The following is a 25,565-nucleotide window of genomic DNA, read 5'->3' as shown; positions in this document are numbered from 1 at the left end:
TAGGAAAAATGGTTCTCCATAGACTTAGAACTTAGGAAAGAATCTCCTAAATTAAAAGATATTAAACATTCTGGCAAAATAGTGGAAATGAAAAGCTCCTGTGCAACATCTGGCTGGTCCTGGCTCCAGCTGGAAAGGCACCAAGTACTAAGTTTTGTGATAAAACCTCTCTATTGTCCAAGGACCAGACTATCTAGATGAAGAAAGGCTCATTAATGTGCTGCCTAAAGGATTATAAAAAAATTTTTGGCTATGGCATTTATTTACTAAGTTACACAGAGACTGGATTTTTATTGGTGAATGAAATATGCATACCAATCAAATGGATTCTTTAAGTATTAAATAAATATTTCAAGTAGTTAAAAGGATCTCCCAATAATGATTATTTTGACAGCAAAAACAGACTAAGCAGAAAAGACAAATCCTAATCAAAGTAAATAATGTGGATATAATGTAGCACTAGAATTCAGAAGAAGAAAAAAATTAATGAATGAAAAAATATTGCCTGTCACCAATGCTACTATACATTATAACTATGGAACTAAAAAAGATATGATGTGGCAAATGTGAGAACTTGTTTTGATTTAACTATACATGTTTGTTTTTCTTTCCTTCTTAGTGGTAGGTGAGAATGATGTGGGAAGAAGAAGAGATAAATATTTTTTTAATGAAAAAATAAATCATAGGTTTAAAAAAGGCATAATAAAACATGTAATATAAATTATGGGATCACTACTTCATAGAAGCATAGATAAGTCAATGGAGGGCATCTAATCCAAAATTCTCCTTTTACAGATAATGAAACTGAGGTCCACATAAGTAAAGTGACTTGCCCAAGACCACATAGTCAGAGTTGGGATTTGAACTCAGTCTCTTGATTCCAAATCTATTGATTTTTCCCCTGCACCATTCTAAGATCAAGGGGAAATCATTTACCTTTTAATTCCCTTTATACATATGCCATTTGAATCTGTGGTTTACAATAATTAACAGTAATAATAGTAGTAGTAAAATTGTACCTGCTATGTGCCAAGCACTGTACTAAATACTTTATAAACATTAATTTCATATAATTTGATTCTCACAACAACCTAGAAGGTGCTATAATTATCCCTATTTTACAGTTGAGGAAACTGGGGTAAACAGAGGTTAAGTGACCTGTCCAAACTTCTACTACAGCTAGTTAGTATCTGAGTATCTCAAATTTATGACTACATAAATTTGAACAAAGGTCTTCCTGACTCCAGATCATTTGCTACTCTGACTAGTTGCTCAATTACAAACAAGACAGCCAAAACTCCTCAAAAGTCTAACCCAACACATAGGAAAAAACAACTGGATAAATAATATATATTTTCCAGATTACAACATACAATTAAATGGACAATTTATAGTGTTCATCTGATAAGTATAAATTTGGGAAAGGCAGAAATGGATAATAGGGTAGAGTTTAAAATTAAAAGTAGGAAGAAAAGTGGGTTGGATTGCATCAAGAAATTACCATTTCCCCCCAATAATTTCTGAGGATATCTAAATTATATTATATATCAAATTATCAACAGGTATTGTGGAAAGCTAATATTAAATCATACCCCTTTCTGAGCCCCCCCCCCCAGCATGTTCATTTTAAAATTCAAACAGTTTAATTATCAGGCTGAAAACCCTCTCTTCCCAAGGTTATGCTGGGTCTTCCCTTTTTCTATTTAGATGTAAAAGCTTGCAGAGTGCAGATTAGCTCTTTGTTTATAAAGAACTCTCTTGGGTGATGAAGTAATCCAACAGCTAAGCAAACACCATGTTGGAAGCACCTTCTGGTCATACATGAGAGTGACCAGAAGACCTGCCACTTTCTAGGAGTTAATCACTTGAGTTCATTTCTTGTGTGGCTATTGTCCAGGGGATGGGGAAGGGATAATGACAATTCAAGTAACATAGATAGGCTTTCAGGATAAGAGGTGGAGCCTTTTTTTCTCCCCAAACCTGGTGGCTCAGCTGCACTAGGTCAAGTCTCTTTCATGTGGGCCTTGCTCAGACAGTATAGGGAATTCAATAGCTAGTTCAGACATTTTGATGTCTTTTAATAAAATTATATTAGAAAGCTAAAAATACAGTCCCTAGAGAATTTCATTTGTCACAGAGCTTATGGGACCAAGAAGATTATCTTCATAAAAGAGAGTTCAGTTGCAGATGGTTAAGATGTAGAGTAAAAGCATACATGCATTTATTTCTGGCCATAAATTTGAACTTTCCCAAACCCATATATTGTAGACATGCTGGGGGGTGGGAGGGAAGGGGAGGAGAATGACTACATAAGTATTAAATTCTTTAGAGATCATTTGGAGAACAAAAGTAAGGGCAAGGGCAAAGTTGGATTTGTAGAAAGGACAATTTGATTCCATGTACATAAAATTGAAAAGATCATGTACAATGCAATAAGCAATAAAAGAAAAACTTTTTATCTGGAGAAAAGTCTTTGCAGCAAATAGCAAAAATCTATAGAAACTAATAAAAATACATTTAAAAAGAGCCATTTCCCAATACTCAAAGAGTAAGAATGAAGAGTTCTCAAAAAATAAAGGAAAGCTAATATGATGATATGAAAAAATTCTCTAACTCATTAATAAAAAGCCACGCAGAATAAAATAGCTCTGAGGTTCTACTTCATGAACTTCATATTAACAAAGATGTTGAAAGGTGAAAATGGCATTTATTGGAAGAACTTCTAGAAGAGAGTAGGTACACTAATGTACTACTGGTAGAGCCATGAATTGGTCCTACCACTCTGGAAAATAATTTGAACTATACCCAAAAACTCACTGTGATTATCCAGTGACTGAGTGACATCACTATTAAACTCACTATCTCCAAAATGTTTTTTTAAAAGAAGGAAAAGACCCATATGTATGAAAATGTTTATAGCAGCACTTATGTAGCAAAAAACTAAAAACAAAGTGGGTGCCAATCAATCAGAAAATGGCTGAAAAAATGATGGTATGTGATTCTGGAAAGCAATTTGGAATTAAGCCCAAAGGGCTTGTGAAGATTGGATTTGGCTCTCCCCGGATTGTACAATGAAGGTACTTAGCTCTTCCTTGATTGTGAAGATTAAATTGTAATCCCCTGTCTATTTTTAGATTTTAATCCCCCAAAATGTAGCACAGTACTTAAAGTTGAGTATGTAGATCTACCCATTTTGGATTTTAACTACAAAAAGGTATAAACAACCATTTCATGCACTGAGTGGGATGTCTGTGACCCACATGTGAAAGAGTAGGCAGTCCTGGAGTAAAACGTGGGCTAAAAATTTACAGAAAGTGACACAATAGAAAAAGGTCTTTAAAAGTGGAAACAGACACACACAGAAACTTGGAGTGAAGAGACACACTTGGAGTGAAGAGACGCACACTTGGAGTGGAACCTCCTGTAAGAAGCAGTTCTACTGGAGTTGAGGCTGATAAAGAATCTGCTGATTGAACTGACACATGGTGAGTATAAAGACTGACTTTAGTAATTAATTTCTGGGATTTAGTAATTAAATCCCTGACAATCAATTAAATATATTCAGTCCAACCATAAATTTAACAGGCTTTAACAGAATGCATGCCCTTTGATCCAGCAATACCACTACTAGGTTTGTACCCCAAAGAGATAAAAAAAAATGTTTGAACAAAAATATAGCCTCACTTTTTGTGGTGGCAAAAAATTGGAAAATGAGAGAGTTGATTGGGGAGTGGCTGAACAAATTGTGGTATATGATAGTGATGGAATACTACTCTGCTATGAGGAATGATGAACTGCTTGATTTCTTTAAAAAGTGGGAAGACCTCCATGAACTGACACTGAGTGAAATGAGCAGAACCAGGAGAACATTGTACACAGTAACTGAAACATTATGAGACAATCAAATATAATAGACTTTGCTACTAACGGAAATGCAATGATTCAGGATAATCCCAAAGGATTTATGAGAAATAATGCTATCTACATTTGAGAGAAAGAACTGTGGAAGAAGAAACACAGAAGAAAAACATGTGATTTATCACTTGTTCATATGGGTATAGGATTTGGAGTTTGAGTTTTGAAAGATTATTACAAAAATGAATAATATGGAAATGGGTATTGAGTGATAATACATGTATAACCCAGTGGAATTGCTTGTCAGCTCTGGGAGTGGGGGGGGGTGGGGGGGTGGAGGAGGGGAGGAAGAGAACATAAATCATGGAAACATGGAAAAATACTTAAAAATAAATAAAATAATAAAAATAAAAAATTATGGTATGTGGATACAATGACATAGTATTGTACCTTAAGAAACAACAAAAGTGACAATTTAGAAAAACCTGGTATGCCTTGTTTATACCGATGCAAAACAACAAGGTATAGGAAAACAATTGCATATGCGGAAATGTTTGCATTTGTCAATACTTAGGTTCATAATAAAAAATCTACATTTTCAAAAAGAGAAAAGCCACAAAGCAGAAAAAGGAGAAAAAGACAAGCAAGTTTTAATAAAAGTAGATTTTTTAAAACCCCAAAAAAATAGGCAAGGTTGGTTAGATAGAAACATGACAGAAAACTGACCATGGGCCTTACCCCTATAACGAAGAACTAAAATTGTGGCAAGGTAACCAACTGGTGAATTTTCTAAAACACTCTCACTGCCATGGCAGTCAGTAGTAGAAGTATCTTGTCTCTCCTAGGTCCTATCACCCTAAACTTTTTTACTCTTCTGTACCTCTCCACATTGTTCGCACGTAAGTTCTATCATAAGAAAATTGTTTGGAACCTATCTTCCCATCAAAACAATATAGGAGGCCAGCTAGGTAGCTCAGTAAATAAAGAACTAGACCTGAAAATGGGAGGTCTAGGGTTCAAATGTGGCCACAGATACCTACTAGTTATTTGACCCTGCACAAGTTACTTAACCCCAGTTACCTAGCTCTTACCACCCTTCTGCCTTAGAATCAGTACTGAGATAGAAAGTAAGACTTTAAATAAATTGTATATGTATAAATATATATGTATGTGTAGATATATAAAAAACTTAAGTTTCTAGGGTAGCCCATAAAAGTCTGTTTATTTAGCTCATAACATAGGCCAAATCAGTTAAAATAGTACTTCCTTTCAGAAGGGGTCATCAACAGCAGAATGGGGCAAATAGGATTGGCTAATCTTTAAAGATATTTTATTTTCTCAATTACATGTAGTAACAATTTTCCACATATGGTTTCTGAAGTTATAAAATCCAAAATGTTTCTTTTTCTCTTTTCCCTCCCCACTCCTGGAAATGGTAAGCAATTTGGTCTAGGTTACACATGTATTATCATGTAAAACATATTTTCATATTGGTCATTGGAATAAGAATACTCATATAAAACCAAAACCCCAAAATAAAAGCACAAATAGCACAAATAAAGTGGAAAATTGTATGCTTGATCTATATTCTGACTGCAACAGTTCTTTCTCTGGAAGCGTGGATAGCATTCTTTGTCATAAGTCCATCATCACTGTCCTAGATCATTGTATTGCTGAAAGTAGTTAAGAGTTTCACAGCTGATCATCATACAATAAGCAATGGCTATTTTTACATCAATTGAGATTTAAAACATGGCTTTCCTATACATTACTAAAAGTGATCAATTTGGCACAGTGCCTGGAAAGATAAGTGCTTAATAAATGCTTATTGACTGATTAACATGAAATTAAATTTCAACTGGTTTTTAATGTTATAAGGAATTTCTTTTTTAAGAAACCCACACCCACATACATATACACTAGAAGATACAAATTGGAAAATAAAAATTAATTCAATTCAAAACCATTCCTCATTCTCTTTCCTTTTTCTCTGGTCTCTCATCAAAAAGTAGCCCTTTTCAACTGAGGACAACATCTCTACATACACCCTTAATCTCAACCCCTTTTCCCAATCTTCTATCTTTCCTTGTCTACTGGTTCCTTCCCTGCTACAAATAAATATACTAACTTCTCCACCATCCTTAAAAAAAAAAAAGTACCCCCTTCTCAAACTAAAGTTCTATATCCCTCCTCTCATTTCTCAGCCTAGCTTCTGACTGCATCACTCCACTAAAACTGTTCTCTCCAAAATTACCAATCATCTCTTTATAGTTGTCAAATCTGATGATCTTTTCACACTCACTTCTCATTCTTCTTGACCTAAATGATACTGTTCTCCACTATCTCCCTTTTCTTTCCTCTTTGGGGTTTCGTTACTGTGGAAAGGAAAACTAAAGCAAGTTTTGGACTTTCTGCCAATCAGGTGGAACAAACAGCAGTTGGAATGTTAGAAGATATTGACAAGAATGACAGTTGGGGGGGAGGGGCAACTGGGAGTGGCAGTTGGTCCCCTGCGACTCTCTTCCTGGCCCTCATACTAGAAGGAGCCTCTCTCCCTGTCTCTGGATAGAAGGGCCTCTATTCCTGATTTTCCCAACTGTGTGCTCTACCTGTATTCCTGTGAGTGTCATTAGACAAAAAGATTTAAGGGAAGCAGTTTGAACTGTAAGGCCAGTCTTTAGGGGCATCAGTCCAAAGAGACAGGCCCAACCAGCTCTGAAAGTCAGAACCTTTTCTTCCTCTCGCTGTCTACTGCTAAGACTTTGAAGTTAAGAAAATTAGCACAGATTAGCATAGACAGGAATACAAGAATCCCTCCACCAGCCTGCAAGGCCTGGCCTCAGCTCAAAAGCTGAGAGAGACTCAAACTCAATCTAGGGAAATCCTGATTCCCTCTTCCCTGATACCTCCCCAATCCAAACTTGTTATTAAAATTCATCTTTATTTAAATAACCACAGTCAGATAGAACTATCATTTCAGGGGGACATAGAGGGAGCTGAACCTCAGGACAGGCATTCAACTATAAAGTACTTATTGGACCCCATTTTTCAAAAATAGCCTCTCAGCAGGGGCATCTCTATCCTTTTATCTCAACGGCAGCCATATTCCCTCTCTCCCAATTCCCTGTTACAAAACCTTAAGTATTCCCTGTTCTTCAATCCCCAACACATTTTCCCTATAAATATTACATTATGCTGCTCTCTCTGTTTCCCTTTTATTTATCTGACCATCTTTTTCAGACTCCTTTGTTAGCTCTCCATCCATATCACATCCCCTTAATAGTCAATGTACATTGTGGTTTTGTCCTAGGCACTTTTCAATATTGTTTCTACATTTTCTCATTTGGTGACCTTAATGGTTCCCAAGGGATTCAATTTTTATTTCTATCCAGATGACTCACAAGTACAGTTGTCTCTCTCCTGAGCTTCAATCCCTATAGAATATTTCAAACTGGATATCTCTATGTATCAAACTAAAAAGGAATCCAATCAATGGATCTGTGATCTCATTAATTCAGGAGATCTCTCCAACTTTGCAGATCACAACCTGCCCATATCTGTCTATCCAATGGAACTCTTATCCATATTCTCCTAAGAGTTTATAAAAGGTCTAACCAATTCACTGGTCTTCCTTTCTTGTTTTCTTTCAACATAATGAGAATACTACCTTTCAAACCTTGCTCTGTTTCAAACATACAATTCTTTTATGATATAATTGGTCATGGAGTGTAGTCTTTCTATTGTCTTCTATCTGATATTCATCTTTTTAGTTGTTCAGAGGTATTCCAGGGCTTGCTGTGGAAGCTCAACCCAAAGAAAATATAAATACTGAAGAGGGGAAATGGTCCTTTGTTTCATGGCAAGCTTGGATAAGTAAATAAGATTTGCAATTTCCCCAAAGCAATCTAGCCTGTTTTCCTCCTCCTTTTCAAGGTTGGGACTAACTCACTGTCCAACTGTAACAGTCTGTTCCTCATACACAAACAACTGGGGATTTCTATAGCATTTCCATCTAAAAGTATGCTGAAATATAAGAAATGGTGATTCTTCATCCATTTGATCTTTCCTATATGGATGGAAAGGTCAAACTCTAGAATAATTAAAAATCTCTTCTTTGAAGCTCCAAAATATCTTGAGGCTAGACGTAATCAACACAAACAGAAATATCTGAAAATTCTTCCTCAATTTAGACTCTGCTGGATCTCCTCCTCTTCATACTAGTGAATCTTTTGTAAACATAAATCTCCCTGTTTTATTGTCTTATATTTATTATCAAATGGTTAATCAATAGGATTATTTCCTTTACATTTTCAAAGCAATTTTAAATAATCTTGATATACAGGGAGTCATTTTGTTAAAAAAAATTCATTTTTAAAAAATCAACAAATAATAAATTCAATAGGATTTTATATTTGCTTCATCTTTCAGTTAATAGTAACCTGGCAAAGATATGGTATATTTTAATAATATTTTATTTTTTCATAATTACATGCAAAAATAACTTTTAATATTCATTTTCTAAAATTATGAGTTCTACATTCTCTCTCTTCCTTCCAGTGACATTCTATATTTCTATTCTGTCCTAATTATTGCAAATAATAAATTCTGTGAGGTGGTTGCATTAATCAAATTCACACAATTTGAAGTATAATTGTATGTAAAATAATGTCATTGGTTCCAGTTCAATAGAAATATACAAGGAACATTCAATAATGCAACAATTCATGGGATTTGTTATTCAAACTAAGCATGACCTAACTATGCAATAAAAATAATATGAAGATTATGAAGATGGGATTAACTCTCCCTGGCCCATTTTTAGATTTAATCATCAGAAGTATATACACCCCACTTACACCTGAGTGGGGGAGGTCTGTGACCCATGTGTGCAAAAGTGGGTAACGAATCAGAAACCACTGACTGCCCCGAGCAGTCCTAAACAAAACTATAGACTATAATTTGTCCACATAAAAAAGTAGAGGAAGGCACAGGAACTGATGCAAAGAAGTGTCTTTAAAAGGAGTTACAACTTCCTGGGAAAAAGTTCGTTTTTCAGAGTTCTGAGTTCAAGTTGGTAAAGAATCTGCTTACTGGACCTGAGACCTTGGACTTGGTGAGACTGTTCTGAAATCTCTCCCTTAGAACTACCATGTGGGTGAATGAAAAAGGCTGATTCCTTTCCTGGATTTTCTGAAGGAACAAGCCTCAGGAGAGGCCTCCTCTTTTGAGAGAGGGTTCGCAACTGAAGCTCTTTATTCATCCCCGGGTCCTTGGCTCAAGGCTAAGGCCTGTAAGAATTGGAATACTATTTCTATCCACATATATATTTTATAAAGTTTATTGGAAAGGGTCAACAATCATTCCTATAAGTAACCTGACCACGTGGTCCCTAGCCTGCAAGTCTCTTCCTCCATCCCTCTTACCTGCCTGCTCTATTCTCGACTTCTTCCTTCTTCATTCTCTTCTCGGTTCTCCCTCTCACAAGCCCCAAAGCCTTAACTTTTATTGATGTACAGCTCGTAGAGAGGAGCAAACCTGGCACAATTGTGTCAGAAATGTTTGATGGGCAGGTCAAGCTACTCAGGAGGGGGGAAGGAATGAACTTCCTTGACACAGGCCCCTCCAGCTGAGAACTAATTAACCCTGCCTGAGTTGAGCCAGGGGCCAGAGCAAAATACTTAGTGTATTAGGTTAGATATCTTATCCTATCCTCTCTCTGATTTTCTTACTTTCACTCTTTCTATATTTTATAAATAAATTGCTAAAAAATCATTTAGAATTTATTAAATTCCTGGTGACCATACTCTTAAATAATCTAGTCCAACCCCTTACATTTTTGACTCTTACAAGAACAAAGAGATGAAGGCCCCAAAACAGAAGCCTTGGGGGATGTTTATGTCTGGTAGGTATGAAGGATGAAGCTCCAGTAAAGGAGGCAAAGGACACAAAGCAATCAGACTAGTAAGAGGGTAGGGTCAGTTAAATAGAGAGAGAGAACAAAGTATCAAGGAGAACAATGATCAAAGACTGCAAAACAGTCATTGGTAACTGGAAAAATCAACTTTCAGTTGAAAGATGAGGTTAAAAGCCAGAGTGAAGCAAGTTAAGAGTTATAAATAATTTCTTCTTTAAAAAAGTAGACAATCCCTTCAGTCCTGTCCCTCCTAGACAGACAGATGCACACATTCTCATTCTCTCTTCATTCTCTCTTCATTCTCTCTCTCTCTCTCTCTCTCTCTCTCTCTCTCTCTCTCTCTCTCTCTCTCTCTCTCTCTCTCTCTCTCTCTCTCTCTCTCTCTCTCTCTCTCTCTCTCTCTCTCTCTCTCTCTCCCGTTCCTCCCTCCCTCCTTTGCCATGTTAGTTTTTAGAATCTAACTTATGTTCCCACTGAAGGAGTGTGAAGAATGTTTCCCTTTGTCCTGGTGATGCAAACTCCTGAGAAAGAGGAATGAGTCTCATTCATGGAGGGAGATATGGATGATTCTATCATAGCCTAGGTATCCTTGCCAGATCATTTTTGGTATTTCTTAAATCAAACCTAAATGACCATCTAGCTACTGATGGCTAGAAACTGTTTGGACAGATAGCCTGAGAGCTCTTTCAAAATGCTCCTTTTTATTTTACAAGATAACATAACCTTTTAATATATTTATTCATTAAGATTTTTAATAATTTCTTATTCCTTTTGACAAATGTTTTCTAGAGTCCAGGCTTTAGGGTGGAGAGAAGCATAATGGGATAAAAAAATTTTTTTTATTAAATGGGAATAATCTCATGTTTCCAGCTTCTTCTGGTATCACTAGTTTCCACTAGATAAAGGTTTCAAAGAAACAAATTAGGGTAGACCCTTACAAGCAGTCACAGATAAGAAAATTCACTTGACCAAATTTAATCAAGCAGATGTAGTATATAATTCTGCTGCATAAGATCAGACAGAGGTCACTATTATACCTGACTTTCCCTATAAACTCTTCTACAAGTTTTCTGACTCTTATCAAAAAGTCTCAAAGTGTGATTCTGTAATTAGGTCCTCAACTGACTGGATGGTTCATTAGCCTAACAAATCCAGGATGTAAGAGTAAAATATACTAATGGTTTATGATGCTCCCAGAAATCCAAGGAAGGAAAAAGACAAGTGATTGCTTACTGAATGATTTTGAAACAAAAAATATACCCTACAACCTCCAGGAAGTGATGCAGAGCGAGAGGAGCAGAACCAGGAGAACATTGTACACAGAGACTGATACACTGTGGTATAATCGAACGTAATGGACTTCTCCATTGGTGGCGGTGTAATGTCCCTGAACAACTTGCAGGGATCCAGGAGAAAAAAGCACCATTCATAAGCAAAGGATAAACTATGGGAGTGGAAACACCGAGAAAAAGCAACTGCCTGAATACAGAGGTTGAGGGGACATGACAGAGGAGAGGCTCTAAATGAACACTCTAATGCAAATACTATCAACAAAGCAATGGGTTCAAATCAAGAAAACATCTAATGCCCAGTGGACTTACGCGTCGGCTATGGGGGGTGGGGGGGAGGAAAAGAAAATGATCTATGTCTTTAACGAATAATGCTTGGAAATGATCAAATAAAATATATTTAAAAAATATATATATATACCCTAAAGCCCTTTGAGGGTATAAAATAGTTACTATGTTGCTATCATGATAATTAACATGTTTACTAGGAAGGTGATATCTCATACTGGCTGCTTGGTTACCTACACAAATTAATCCAAGTCTGTGAATCCACAGAAAACTCTACTTCTTTCCTTATTTCTCTTCCCCCTGTATTATAAAATTGGGGTTAGGGGAGGAAGAAATATTTTATAATTGTGAAATGAGGGAATATTTGTCCTCCTGAAATGATAAAGAAACTAGGAATTTTAAAAGCCACAAATTTTCAGGGTCAAGAACAATACAACCAGCCCTAAAACTTAGAAAACATTGAATTCATTCCTAAAGGCTTGGGGCTTTTTTTGGTTTGTTTGTTTCCATATCACATCACAATGTTCTTTTGTTTCAAAGTCCTTTCAAAACCCATAACCAATCTACCTTTCCAATACATTACTACCATTCAAACATTCTTTGGTCCAAACAGACTGGCCTTTTAAATATTCTTGACAAAAGGCATTCTATCTTTTACCTCCAGGTGCCTGCCTAGGCTACTCCCTACACTTGGAATATACTTCTTCCTCACCTCCACTTCTTAGAATCAATCCCTAATTTTCTCCAAAGGTCAACCCAAATACTATCTCTTCCATGTGCCATTCCTTACCCACCTAGCAAGAATATTACCAACTAGTTTTTTTACCCACATTTGTGATTGTCAGTTTCTTAAGGAATCCTACCCCAGAAGTTCAGTCCTTGTTCAACAATTTCTCCAGTCTACTTAACAGTGGCTAACTGTGAGAGGAAAAGTGGTTTACCCAGGAGTCATATAGCCAGTTTATGTCAGAGGTATATCTGAGATTTCCATTCACATTCAAGGATATAAAAAAAGAATAAAAGAGTAAAGGTTGGCAGGATATTGGAAAAACAAGCAGCAAAATGCTGTTGGTAGAGTTGTGACACAATGAACAGAGCCAGGCCTAAAGTCAGGAAGATCTGAGTTCAAATCCAGCCACACACACTGACCAGCTGTACAACCCTGGGTAAGTCCTAGACTTTATTTCACTTATTTGTCTCAGGTTCCCAAGCTGTAAAATAGGAAAAATACTGCTTAATACCCAGGGTTGTTGTGAGGATTAAATAATTGTAAATCAATCAATATAGTGCCTGGCAAATAGTAGGCACTTAATAGATGCTTATTCCCTCTCCTCCCTCAAATACTTTTGAAAAATAATATGGGATTATATAACTAAATAAGTAACTAAAATATCTATATATTACACATAACCCAGAGATTCCACTATTAGGAACATACTTCACAAAGGTCAATAAAAATTATACCAAATACATATAAACAAAAATACTTATTTTATGGAAGCAAAATGCCAGAAATAAAGTATTTGCCCATTATGATGAACAATTTTGGTACAAACAAATTATAGTACATCAACGTAATGGAATGTTGCTTTGCTCAAAGAAACAATAAACATGAATACAGGAAAAATGCATAGACTCTATTAACCGATATAAAGTGAAGTAAGAAGAACCAGGCAAACAATATACACAATGATTATAACAATTTAAGTTGAAAGAACAACAACAAAACGATCTAAACTATATTCTACAAAATGATAATGACCAAGCTTGGCCCCCCCAAAAAAAGATAAATGAAAAGACAATTAATTTCTTTCCTCCCTTGGCAGGGGTATAAGAATGTGAATATGGAGTATTTCATATACTATGACTATGGAGGTATGTTTGGTTAGTTGTACAGAATGTTTTTTCTTTTGTCCTTTTTTTCTTCCTTATTAGAAGAGGAAGCACTCCAGAAAGGAATGGGGAGAGGGGAACAGTAGAAAATAGAGGCAACAGAAAAAACCAAGGATAGTGATAATGCATTTTTAAATGATGGGGAGCAATCATATGTTTCTGCGCAAAAGAATTACCAGATCACAGTTATGCTTAGGGGAAAATTAATTTGACTGTAGCTTGCAAAATGAAGAGAAGTCATCAAGAGAAACAGTTCCAATATTCCAGCAGAGAGTTAAGAAGAATCTGAACCAGGGTGAATACAGCAGGACTAGAAAACAGTCAAGAAATGCAGAGGACACTGCAGGAATAGAATGATGGATGAGGGAAAGGAAGAGATCAAAGAGAATTGAAATGACTGACATTCAGAATGATAGCGGTATTTTAAAATGGAAGTCAGAAAGAGGACATTTAGGAAAATTATGGGTTTGACTTTAGATATACTGAGCTCAAGAAGTCCAAAGGTCATCCAGGTAGAGATATCCATCAAGCATTTGGAAGTACAGTTCTGGAGCTCTGGGAAGAATGATTAGTAAGAGAAACATTATAGAAAAAAGTGAAAGAGGGTCAAGGAATGAACCTTAGGAAATATCTGTATTTGAGAAGAAAGAAGAAGCCAGTAAAAAAAAGTCTAAGAAAGACAAAAAGTCAGGGAGATAGAATTTCTAAGGAAGAAAATCATTTCACAAAAGCATATGCTAACTAATAAGATAGGTCAAATGACAAAGCCCTGGACTAGAGGAGTGACAGTTATGTCCAAGGAGAGAAGGAGATACATCCAAAAGATGTTACAAAAGTAGAAATGATAGGATTTGGCAACAAACTGAATAAATTCAAGTGAAGAGTCAAAAATAACACCTAGGTCAGTGTTGGCAAATCTTTTTAGAGAGTGCACCTTCAAGCAGCCTGTGAGCCCCTTGCATTACCCCAGAGAGCAGAGGGAAGAAGTGCTCACATTGGTCTGCCAGACAGAGGGATGGGGAAAGCAAAAAATGTCTCCAGTTCCAATAGAGAGGGGGAAGAGAGCAGCCTCCTCCATGCTATCAGGGCACACATGCCACATCTTTGCCAATATGGACCTAGGCTATCAGCCTGGGTGACTGGGAGGATAGCGCAACCCACAGAAATAAGGACATTCAGAAGGGGGTGGGGGGAGATAATGAGTTCTGTTTTTTGTTTAGATTGAGTTTAAATTGTCTACAGGACATAATTTGAGATTCAATAGGCAGCTGGTGGTACAAGACTGTTTACATTCCACAGGGAGATTTAGTATGTAAACATATATAAATAAAAGGTATATGTAATTTGACAGAGAGCACAAAGGACTGAATCACTGAATTAAAAAATCATTGAGTATAAACCATAAGTATACTTCCTCTAAAATGATAATTAGGATCTACAAAATCATGTTTAGAAAATTATTGAGGACAATTCATTCCATAAACCTAGTGTTATAAAACAGTAATAGACAACGTTGCCACTTAATGATGACAGACCAGGCAACCATATCGGATATGACTATATTTTGAGAGGACTGGTCAGTAAAAGGAAGAGAAATAAGGTGGGAGATGCCAAAAGGGTGGTGTCTCAAGAGCTAGAAAGATCAATGGAAACCTGAACATGTTTGTAGGTGGCAGGCAGAGCTGACAACTGAGAAGGAAACTGAATTCACATTTTAAAAAAAAAAAGGAAGATTAATTGGTAAAGCCACATTCAGCAGAAAGCTAGAAAAAATGGGATCAGGGGCATAAATGGGGATTTTGAATTAACTGAACTGGTAGTGAAAGAGAAAAAGTCAAGTCAACAACAAATATTTTATTAAGTGCTTACTATGTGTCAGGTACTATTAAGAGCTAGAGGCAAAGAAAGGCAAGAAATGTGGTCCCTGCCCTCCATAAGATGTCACATTCTAACAAAGGAGTTATTTAAACAACTAGAAACATACAAGTTAAAACCACTATAGAGGGAAGGTAGAATGTATTAAGGGTCTATTATGTGCCAGGGCATTGTGCTAAGTACTAAGGATACAAAAAAAGAAGAAAAAAAAGTTTTTGCTCTCAAGGAACTAACTCATAATCTAATTAATGAGAGATAACTTGCAAATACCCATATACAAACTATCTACATACAGTAAAAACTAAAGATAATCATAGAGGGAAGAAGGAACTAGCTTGAAGGAGGAGGGGAGAGAAGGTATCTTACAGAAGGTAGGAAGGGGAGAGAGAATTCCAAACACAAGGAACAGCCAGTGAAAATGTAGCATCAGCATCTAGAGATGGTGTATCCCGTAAGAAAAATAGCAAGGAGCCAAATAACCCCTGGAAAGTAGAGTATACTGAGTAGAGTGAGGTATAAGAAGATTTGGGAAGGAAGGAAAGGGTCAGGTTATAAAGGGTTTTAAAAACTAAACAAAAGATTTTATATTTGACCCTTGAAGCAATAGGGAGCCAGTGGAGTTTACTGAGTAGGGAAAGGAGAGTGATATAGTCTGGAAGACCAGCTGGAAGGCTGCTGCAATAGTAATCTAAGTGTGAGGTAAAATGACTTGCAAGATGGGAAAACAAAAGATACTGTGATGGTAGAAATGTCAGGACTTGACAACAAATTGAACATGTGCGGTGAATGCAAGAGAAAAATAGAGGATGTCATCTACATTATGGACTGGGAAGGAAATGGCATGTTATATGCATGAGCCCCCTCAAAGGAAAGACAGGAGAGCAAGCATCATAGGGAAACACCACATCTTTCTATCCTTGACCTTTAACTTTTGAAAAGAAGTATTAGTAGAATCACCATACCTCAGGGAGGGCCTGACCTTGAACAAGCTATTGAACCTCCAAGTGCTTCTGTTTCTTTTTCTGTAAAATAAAGAGGCAAAACTAGGTGACCTCTGAGGTCTCATCCAGAATCTAGAATCCCATGTTGTATATAGCAGGACACTGAGTATATAATATTGACTAGTTTTTTGTTAAAACCTGACCAGACTCATTGATACCCAAGTTCTGAATAAAAAGTAGGCCTGAGTTAGGTTCCAATCTTGCCTTTGACATATCACCTGGCAGTATAAGTCTAGCCAAAACCCTTCACCTCTAGGCAACTCTCTAAAATTGTAATTTATAGAAAAGGCAAAAACTTGCATTGGTACAAAGAACTTCACATTCTTAATCCAAATTCTAAGCCTCACAATTTATGACGATATAAAGATTATGAGTGATAGCAATAAAGAAAATTTTTGAAAAATAAGGCTTAGAGGGGAAAAATATAAGAATCAGGCATATTTAACCAAGGAAAGGAGACCTACAGCATGAATACAATATGAAAACTCATAATACTGAAGACAGTGTTTTCTTACCCTAAACGTAGAAAACAGGAATAAACAAAAGTATTCACAATTTAGCATTAGAAATTTTCTGAAAAGGTTTGCTTACTTCATTGTAAAGTTTATTTATTAAAAGTCTTTAATATAAGAAAGATTCTGACCTAAGATAACTGATCTATGTAGATGTGGATCTATCTGAAAGGTGGCAGAAAATCTGGACTCTGGTCTCTTCTAGTCCTATTCAAAGGAAAAGAAAATAAGGCTAAAACAGATAAAATAGGAAGCTCTAATATTCATTTTGGACTTCAGTAAGAAAGAAGTAAAGACACAAAGAACAAACATTATCAATAAGTAAATAAAAATCTTAATGCCTACAAAAAGTTTAGCAATACTCACTAGTCCCAAATTTCTACTATTTGCACATAGGTATTGTGAAGATTAAATTTAACACTCCCCTGATTATAACAATGAAAATACTTAACTCTCCCCTAATTGGAGAGACTAAATTGTAACCCCTGACTATTTTTAGATTTAATCCTCATAATGTAAACACCCTACTTAAAGTTAAGTATGGAGATCTGCCCATTTTTAGATCTAATCACCAAAAGTGCAAATATCTCACTTAATCATGAAGTAGGAGGTCTGTGACCCACATGTACAGTGGGTGATGAATCAGAATCAGCTGCCTGCCTCCTGGGCAGTCCTAGAGCAGAACTTCACCTGTGATTGGTAGATGCAAAATTAGGGGAAGATATAGGAAGTGACTCAAAAGAAGCATCTTTAAAAGGAGCTGTTACTTCTGTGAGAACACAATTCTTCATTCCTTAAAGTGCTGACTGGACCTGAGACTCTGTTTCCTAGTGAGGCTGATAAAAGAACCTGCTGACTGGACTGACAAGTGGTGAGTGAAAGGTTGACTCTTTTGCTGGTTTTTCTCTGAAGGGACTGGCCTCAGGTAAAGACCTACTCTTGAGAAAGGCTTCCCCAGGGCTTCGGCTTTGCCAAGGCCCACTAAGACTAACTCCTTGCAAGGGGTGGGGAGATAAATTACTTAGTGCTGAGGCTAGATATCTTACCTTATCCTCTCTCTGATTTCTTGCTTCACTCTTTCTATATTTTGTAATGAAATTGTAAATAAAATCTCTTTGGAATTAATTAAATTCCTGGCAACCACACTCTTAAAATATAAAATCCAACCCTTTTAAAAATAAACCCCTTTTAACCCTTACAGTATAAAAAGTCTATTAGTTATCTTGAAAAAACTATGAATATCTTTAAGGAAAATGCTGTCTACAATGCCAATAGAACTGTTTGATAAATTTTAGCATAAAAGATAAACAAAAGATGCTATCATGAGGGGGAAACCAATTTATTAGAAAATAAAATAATGAAAATGTTTTCATCTTTTAAAAATATTTATTTATTATACTGAAGAAAAACAACTGCTTGAATACACGGATAAAAGGGATATGGTTGGGGATGTAGATTAAATGAACATCCTAATGCAAACATCAACAACATGGAAATAGGTTCTGATCAAGGACACAAGTAATACCCAATGAAATTGCATGTGGGTTGTGGGAAGGGTGGGTAGAGGGGAGGGAGGGAAATAATGTGATTATTGTAACCAAGGAATAATGTTCTAAATTGACTAAATAAACGTATTCAAATGGAAAAAAATTAAAATAAAAAAATAAAAATATCCATTTATTAATAACAGTAATACAAACACTATGCAGGCAAATAATTAGGTACCTCATCTCAGAATGGAAAAGCCAGTTAAGTTTTCCTTATTGCCACCTCCTAATCCTAGCATCATAGTATTATTTGGTATTATATTCCTCTGTTTTTGTCATTTTCAGACCTGAAGCAGATAGATAAGACAGTAAGATATAAGCTATACAAGTAAGGACTATTTTATGTGTGTGTGTGTGTGTGTGTGTGTGTGTGTGTGTGTGTGTGTGTGGTGTTTTTTTAATTGTTCTTTTCAACCTCTACAGCTTCCTTATCTCTGTTTATATTTTAAAATATAATTTAAGAGGAGAAAAGGACTGAGTTGTTTGGTTTTTTTTGGTCATTGTTGTGGCTATTATAATGTCCAAAAAGTCTGAGTGCAGTTTTAAGCTACTAAAATAAGCTTTTAAAAATAGCTACTTGTTTATTGACAAACACTGAGCTAGCAGCCATGAGTTCTGGGGTGTCTTTTTTTTTTTTTTAGCTGAGCCATGGGAGACAAGAAGAGCCAGACCAGGCCAAAGTGGCAGCTGAAGCCTTCCTCAGATGAGGGATACTGGGAAGGTAGTGTCTGCACCTTCCAGAACAGCGCAAAGGTTTTCAAATGCATAATATGGGATGTGAGAAAGGGCACTTCTACTAGGAAACCTCAACCTGTCTCAGCAAGTTCAGCAAGTTACCCAGCAGTTTGTACCTCCACCACAATCAAAGAAAGAGAAAAAAGATAAATTAGAAAAGGAAAAAGTGAAAAAGAAACAACTAACAAAAAGAACAGTTATAAGAAACCCAGGCCACGACTGAAAAATGTGGATCAGAGTCCTGCTCAGCATCTGGAAGTAACAAATCATTATTACAGACTTTAAGGAGAAAACTAAGTCACCACCATCTAGTGTTGCTTCTGCAGACCAACATAGTCAGAGTGGTTCTAGCTCTGATAATACAGAAAGGAATGTCCAGGTCATCTTCACCCAGAGGAGAAGCCTCATCATTAAATGGAGAATCTCATTAAAGTTTACAGTTTTCTAGTTTCTTTAGTCACTTCTCTAGAGCATGCAAATACAAAGATTTTTGCCAACATGTGCCACATTTCATGACAGACTCTCGTGCACAGTCCAAAACATGTTTTACATAAAAGTACATTAGGATTAATAATTTTGTTGCAATCTACACTAAAGACCACATTTGTAGAATTAACATTTTGATATCCAAAGTTAAAAGCACCATGATGTGGTACAACATTCATTATACAGTGTTATTGCTACCCTTAGTGAATTCTAACACTTAAACTTTGATTTTGCTACTACTAAATGGAATGTACTGAATTCAAATTTTTATAACATAGTTCAAGCTGCCTAGATATGTATTCTTTGAGAATTATGAAACAGTTGTATGTGTGTTTGTGTGTGTGTGTATATATATATATATACATATATATGTGTATATATATATATACATACAAGTCAGATCAATTCAGTCAACTATTAGAGCAACCAGATTTTAATAATAGTTGTTTTCTTAAGTAAGTACACATACTGATATTTGGTGTAATTAAATTAGGAAAATTGTTATTAAAGGATTTCTATTAACTTTGGCCAATATTTTTTGACACATTTTACCAAATTACTCTTACAAAATTATGCTTCTCGTTTTATCAAAAATTTTCCCCTTGGCTTTTTAAAACATTCATTTATTATGTTTACTAGCAAAATACTAAACATTTTAAAGTATCAATTGTTTAGCTTTGTAATTAGATAACGTACTATTATTATCACACATGGGTATTGTCCATATTATATAAAATTTTCCCTTTAAAATGATTGTATGTCTTTGCCAAAACAACAAGAACAATCCAGCAACAGAACAAATTTCTATTTTAAAAAGTTGTATTCCTGAAAAAGCTTTAAATGAATAATAATTTTATCACTTGTTCCTTGCCCCAGATTTATTCAGTGCTATCAACATGTATAAAAATACTTACTACAGAAATATGGAGTATTTCACAGAACTTGGGAATAACTAATAATAATCTGTTCTATTTCTTAAGTCAGCTTTTGTTATTTTAATTGGCTCTTTATTATATATGTTTTTAGTAATTCCTCTGAAAAACATGCAGTTTCTTATTTTCAGGCACAATTATCATTTATGCATATATCACTATACTAATGCAGGCAAAAATATTTACAGTCACCCAGCATTATGTAAAATTACCAATAAAACATTTTTAAGACTAAAAATAAGCTACTTAAGTAATTAAGGCTTATAACTATATTCAGACTCCATATAATACCAATTTTCCTGTCTTCAAATTCAGAAAATGACCTCAAAAAGAAATTCATCTTATGGTTATATATAAGTGGAAGTGATTAACAGAAAATAAATGAAAAGCCTGATCTATTCAGTGATCTTTAAACTCTAGTTTCCTAAGGAAAAAAAAAACTTCAAAAGTGTTCTTATAAAAGTTGTCTTCTATTTAAATGAATTCACTTGATTTTTTCAAGTGGGAACACAATTACAAATTTTGCTAGGCAAATTAATGTACTGAACAGTCTAATAGGAAAGTTGGGTAGGAGGATACATGTTAGTAAACAAGAAGAAATTAAATTGGACTAGGAACTTTGAACTGCAGCCCCTTTCACTTTCTATTCCTCTTCCTTTAAGTCACCCCACCTCCCACCATAATCCCTCAAGGATTTGGTAATTTTCTAGCTGTAAGTAAATGAAGAGCAATTTAGACAACAAATGAACAAGGGTAAACCCAAGCTTTTGAGCTGGAAAAGAAATGGAATGCCATTTTATTTGGGAAAAGTAACAAAATAAAGTAGTTTTATGTGCTTATTTTAAAATTATTCTTTAAATTTTAATAAATCCAAAAATATAGGAAAAGGCTAATGATATGGGGACAAAAATATATTGTACCTTATAAATACTTTACAAAGATATGATAAAAGACATACAGATTTGGCAGTGAATGAAAACATTTTTAAATGTACTCTTTAGAAATCTAAGTACTGTTTTTATTTTATCTCATTGATATCTTTCATTCCAGAAACATTTAACACACCTAAAAACTGCAAGGTTAAAAGTGAAATGTTAATCTAAATAAGATACTATCTCAATTTCAAAAGTACATGTGACTATCTTAAATCATATACAGACTTTGTTAACAAGTAATTTGACAGAAGAGATGCCACAAATGCCAGAATTTCTACATCAGATAAGAGAGATATTTAGTAACAATTAAGGCAGAGTAATTTTCCTTTCTCTGTGTTCAGCAGCCCAATCAATCACCCAATCCAGGGGGTCCAAAGAAATTCTTGTTTGGGGGAGCAACTTAACTGAAAAAACAACTGAATAAGTGTCAGCCAAAAATAGCAAATGCAAAAAAGTAATCAGTATAGGATTTAAGAAATGGATACTAACTACAAATCATTAATATTAGTAGTATTTGTAGTAACATTAATGTTACAAAGTTGGCACCCACTTGAACATAAATTAGAAAAATTTAATCCCAACAAGTAAATCCTATATACCGAGACTGCGATACTAAAATTTCATATAACTTAGTTGAACAAACACCCTTAAATTTCTTAAATTAATCTTCTGCCACTACTATATCATGCCAAGTTTGTAAAGTGTTTCCCTAATTCCTTATCTATTTCCTCTTTCTGTTCAGGTAGTCTGTTAATAAACTTTGATGACAAATTCATTTCTGTTCTCCACCCTTAAAAAAATATAAGAATATCAGACAGAGGAAGAAGGGAAGGAAATGAGCAAGTATATAACTAATACTTAAAAAAAAAACCCACACACAAAAAAACCCAGGAGGTACTTCTTGAAGAAGAGTGCTAAATGATTTGAGAATAAGTTGTTTATGCTTTAAGAAATGATACAATAGGGGAGCAGATAGGTAGCTCAGTGGATTGAGAGCCAGGCCTAGCAAGGGAGGTCTTAGGTTCAAATATGACCTTGGACACTTCCTAGCTGGGTAACCCTGGGCAAGTCACTTAACCTCCATTGCCTAGCCCTTACTGCTCTTTTGCCTTAGATCCAATACATAGTACTGATTATAAGACAGAAAGGAAGGGAGGGAGAGAGAGGAGAGAAGGAGGAAAAGAGGAAGGGAAGGAGGGAGGAAGGAAGGAAGGGTTACGGTTAATTAATTAATTAAATTAAAAAATTACCTTTCAAAAAAATAGTTTATAAACTATAGACTAGTTTAGGATAAAGTTGACTAATTCCTGGAAAAATGCTAGAATACATCATTAAAAACATTAGTGAACATCTAAAAAGGAATCGGCAAAAAGTCATGCCTTCATCAAGAACAAATCATGCCAGACTAACCTTGTTTCTTTTTCTTTTTTTAACAAAGTTAACTCATTTTACCTGCAGACCTGCATTGGGAGAACAAGTTCCTTACTATGTGCTCTCTACACAAATCTATAGGTAAATCCCATTATGCTAATAAATTAGAGAAATACTATAAATATAACCTACATTTTAGCCAATCATTTGATAAAGTATTTCATGCTATTCTTGTAGAAAAGATAGGAAAATGTATACTAGGTGATAATACAATTATCTAGATTTAGAATTAATGATCAGATTCACAGAGTATTAGTGGTTTCATATCAACTTATTAGATATCCAGTAGAATATTGCTCAGAGATGTGGGGTTGGTCCTAAGTTATTCAATGTTTGTTTTTTAAAAATAAATTACTTGAACAAAGTAAAAAATGTCCATGTTCAACAAATATGCAGGTGATGATACACTTGGAAGAACTGCTAACAAATAAACAGATGGGGGAAGCATGGTCACACAGAAGTATGTCTAAAAAATAATCGAAGGGATTTGATAGTCCACAAAGTTAGTAAGTGAGCAGTGTGGGATGTGGAAGTCAAAAAAATTAACGCAAGCTTGAACTACATGAAGAGGCATATCTTCTGGGGGAAAGAAATAATAATACCTCTGCACTCTGCTCTACTCAGATTACATATGGAGTTCAGGTCTAAGTGCCACAATTTAAGAAAGGCTAAAGTATGTCCAGTGAAAAGGCAATCAAGATAATAAAGAGCCTTTAGTTCATATTCTATGAGGATCAATTGAAGGAATTGTTGATGCCTGGCATATAGTTGGTGCTTAATAAATGCTTTTGTTGACTGACAGATGTGTGGAAAGGAAAACTGAAGCAAGTTTTGGACTTTCTGCCACTCAGGTGGAACAAATAGCAGTTGGAATGTTAGAGAGAAAATATTGACAAGAATGACAGTTGGGGGGGGGGGGGCAACTTGGAGTGACAGTTGGTCAGCTTTCCTGGCCCTTGGACTGGAAGGAGCCTCTCTCCTTGTCTCTGGATAGAAGTGTCTCTATTCCTGTTTTCCCAACTGTGTGCTCTACCTGGATTCCTGTGATCATGTCATCAAGCAAAAGGATTGAAAGGGAGCAGTTTGAACTGTTAAGGCCAGTCTTTAGGGGTGTCAGCCCGAAGAGACACAGTTCTGAAGGTCAGAACCTTTTCTTCCTCTTGCTGTCTACTTCTAAAGACTTTGAACTTAAGAAAACTAGCACAGATATAGCATAGACAGGAATACAAGAAACCTTCCACCAGCCTGCAAGGCCTAGCCTTAGCTCAAAAGCTGAGAGAGACTCAAACCTCATCTGGTGAAAAGTATAGGGAAATCCTTATTCCCTCTTCCCTGATACCTCCCATTCCAAACGAGTTATTAAAATTCATCTTTATTTAAATAAATGACAGTCAGATAAGAAGACTATCATTTCAGGGGACATAGAGGGAGCTGAAGCCAAGGACAGCCATAAACAGTCCCTATCAGACCCCTGCCAGGCAACCTTGGTCCAAGGGGAAGCTTGTCCCTCACGGGGGTCCAGACTTATCTGCTCTGGGATATCTTCAACATCAATCAATAGAAAAGACATCCCCCTCAGGCTACCACAGCTGGCCCATTTCTCAGGAACCCCAATTTTCAAAAACAGCCTCTCAGGAGGGGGTATTCCTTTACTTTTACCTCACTGGCAGTCATATTCCTTCTCTCCCTTCAACCCCTCCATTCCCTGTTACAAAACCTTGCTTACTCCCTGTTGTTCTTCAATCAATCCCCTACAATCCCTATAACTATTACAGATGTTAAGCCTGGAAAAGAAAATGGGGAGATGACATAAAAGGAAAGGTAAGGTAAGTACTTTTAGATTAGATCTATCTGTGGATTTGATGAGCTATGATGTTAAGAGTGATTAGATTTGTCCCATTTTTCCCCAGGAAACAGAATCAAGAGCAATAAATGAAGTTAAATTTGACAAAAATGTAGGCTTACCATCAGGAAAAATTCCTAACATATAAAATTCTTAGAACACTTATTGCCTATGACAAACATTTATTCTGAAATATTAATTCTATAACAACCTATTGGCCAGAAAAATACATAAAGATAAAAACATAATTTGTCTCATAATCATAATATAGAGCTGGATAGTTATCAAAGTCATTTCCTAATTGTACAGATGAAAAAAAAACTGAGGCCTAGAGAGGTTAAGTGACATGCCCAGAGACAAGCAGGTAGCAAAAAGCAGAGCTAAGATTAAAAATCAGGTTCTAAATTCATCACTCTTTCCACTACAAGTTACCTGAATGAAGAACAAGTGACTCGCACAATCAATTAAAAGGCATTAATTATGCCTTTATTATGTATCAGGCTGGAGATATAAATAAAAAGTAACAATAATAATCCCTGCCCTCAAAGACATTCCATTATGGTATAAAAACTATACCATGATGAGGAATTCCCTTCGACCAATTTAATATGTTTTCTATAATTCAAGCATATGGCAATAATTTCTCATGAAGGACATTGCCTTTTGCAATGATAGTTCTCAAGTCTGAAATGCTCTCCCTCTTTCCCTCCATTACAAATTGCAGAGGTCTGACCTGCATTAGTGTGGGGAAATTCCTCTCCCAAAGTTTCCAATACCCATGAAATAAGTATAGCTCAGATCTCTATTTAAAGCTACATGCTAGCTAGAATGTAATTTTTTTAAAGTTACTAATATAAATTTGGTTTTATATAGTCTAAATTGTCCTCTGTACAACTTCATCCTTCTAGTCATCTCACATAAAGAATTTTTTTAAGGAAAAAAAATCAGCAAAATGAATCAAAACATTGAAAAAAATCTGACCATATAACACAATATTCCATATTCATGGTTCACCCATCTTTGCAAAGT

At 35.5% G+C, this 25,565-nt stretch overlaps 1 protein-coding gene and 1 pseudogene across 10 annotated transcripts in view; one reads left to right on the top strand and one right to left on the bottom strand.

Annotated features, from left to right (window-relative positions):
* Positions 1-25,565, bottom strand: part of NFAT5 (nuclear factor of activated T cells 5) — a 241,361-nt gene that overhangs the window by 100,655 nt on the left and 115,141 nt on the right. For 2 of the 10 annotated variants that reach the window (XM_056811384.1, XM_007477363.3), the window contains exon 2: positions 16,077-16,136. The exons of the other annotated variants lie outside the window; for them this stretch is intronic. The gene's annotated coding sequence lies outside the window, so the exon portion shown is untranslated. The remainder of the gene's footprint in view (positions 1-16,076; positions 16,137-25,565) is intronic. 10 annotated transcript variants of the gene reach the window in all.
* LOC130456371 (YY1-associated factor 2-like) lies at positions 18,821-19,340 on the top strand (annotated as a pseudogene).

Source organism: Monodelphis domestica, chromosome 1 (genome assembly GCF_027887165.1).
Source record: "Monodelphis domestica isolate mMonDom1 chromosome 1, mMonDom1.pri, whole genome shotgun sequence".
Taxonomy (NCBI): domain Eukaryota; kingdom Metazoa; phylum Chordata; class Mammalia; order Didelphimorphia; family Didelphidae; genus Monodelphis; species Monodelphis domestica.
The sequence above is the reverse complement of the archived record's forward strand: the minus strand, read 5'-3'. Positions and strand labels throughout refer to the sequence as shown.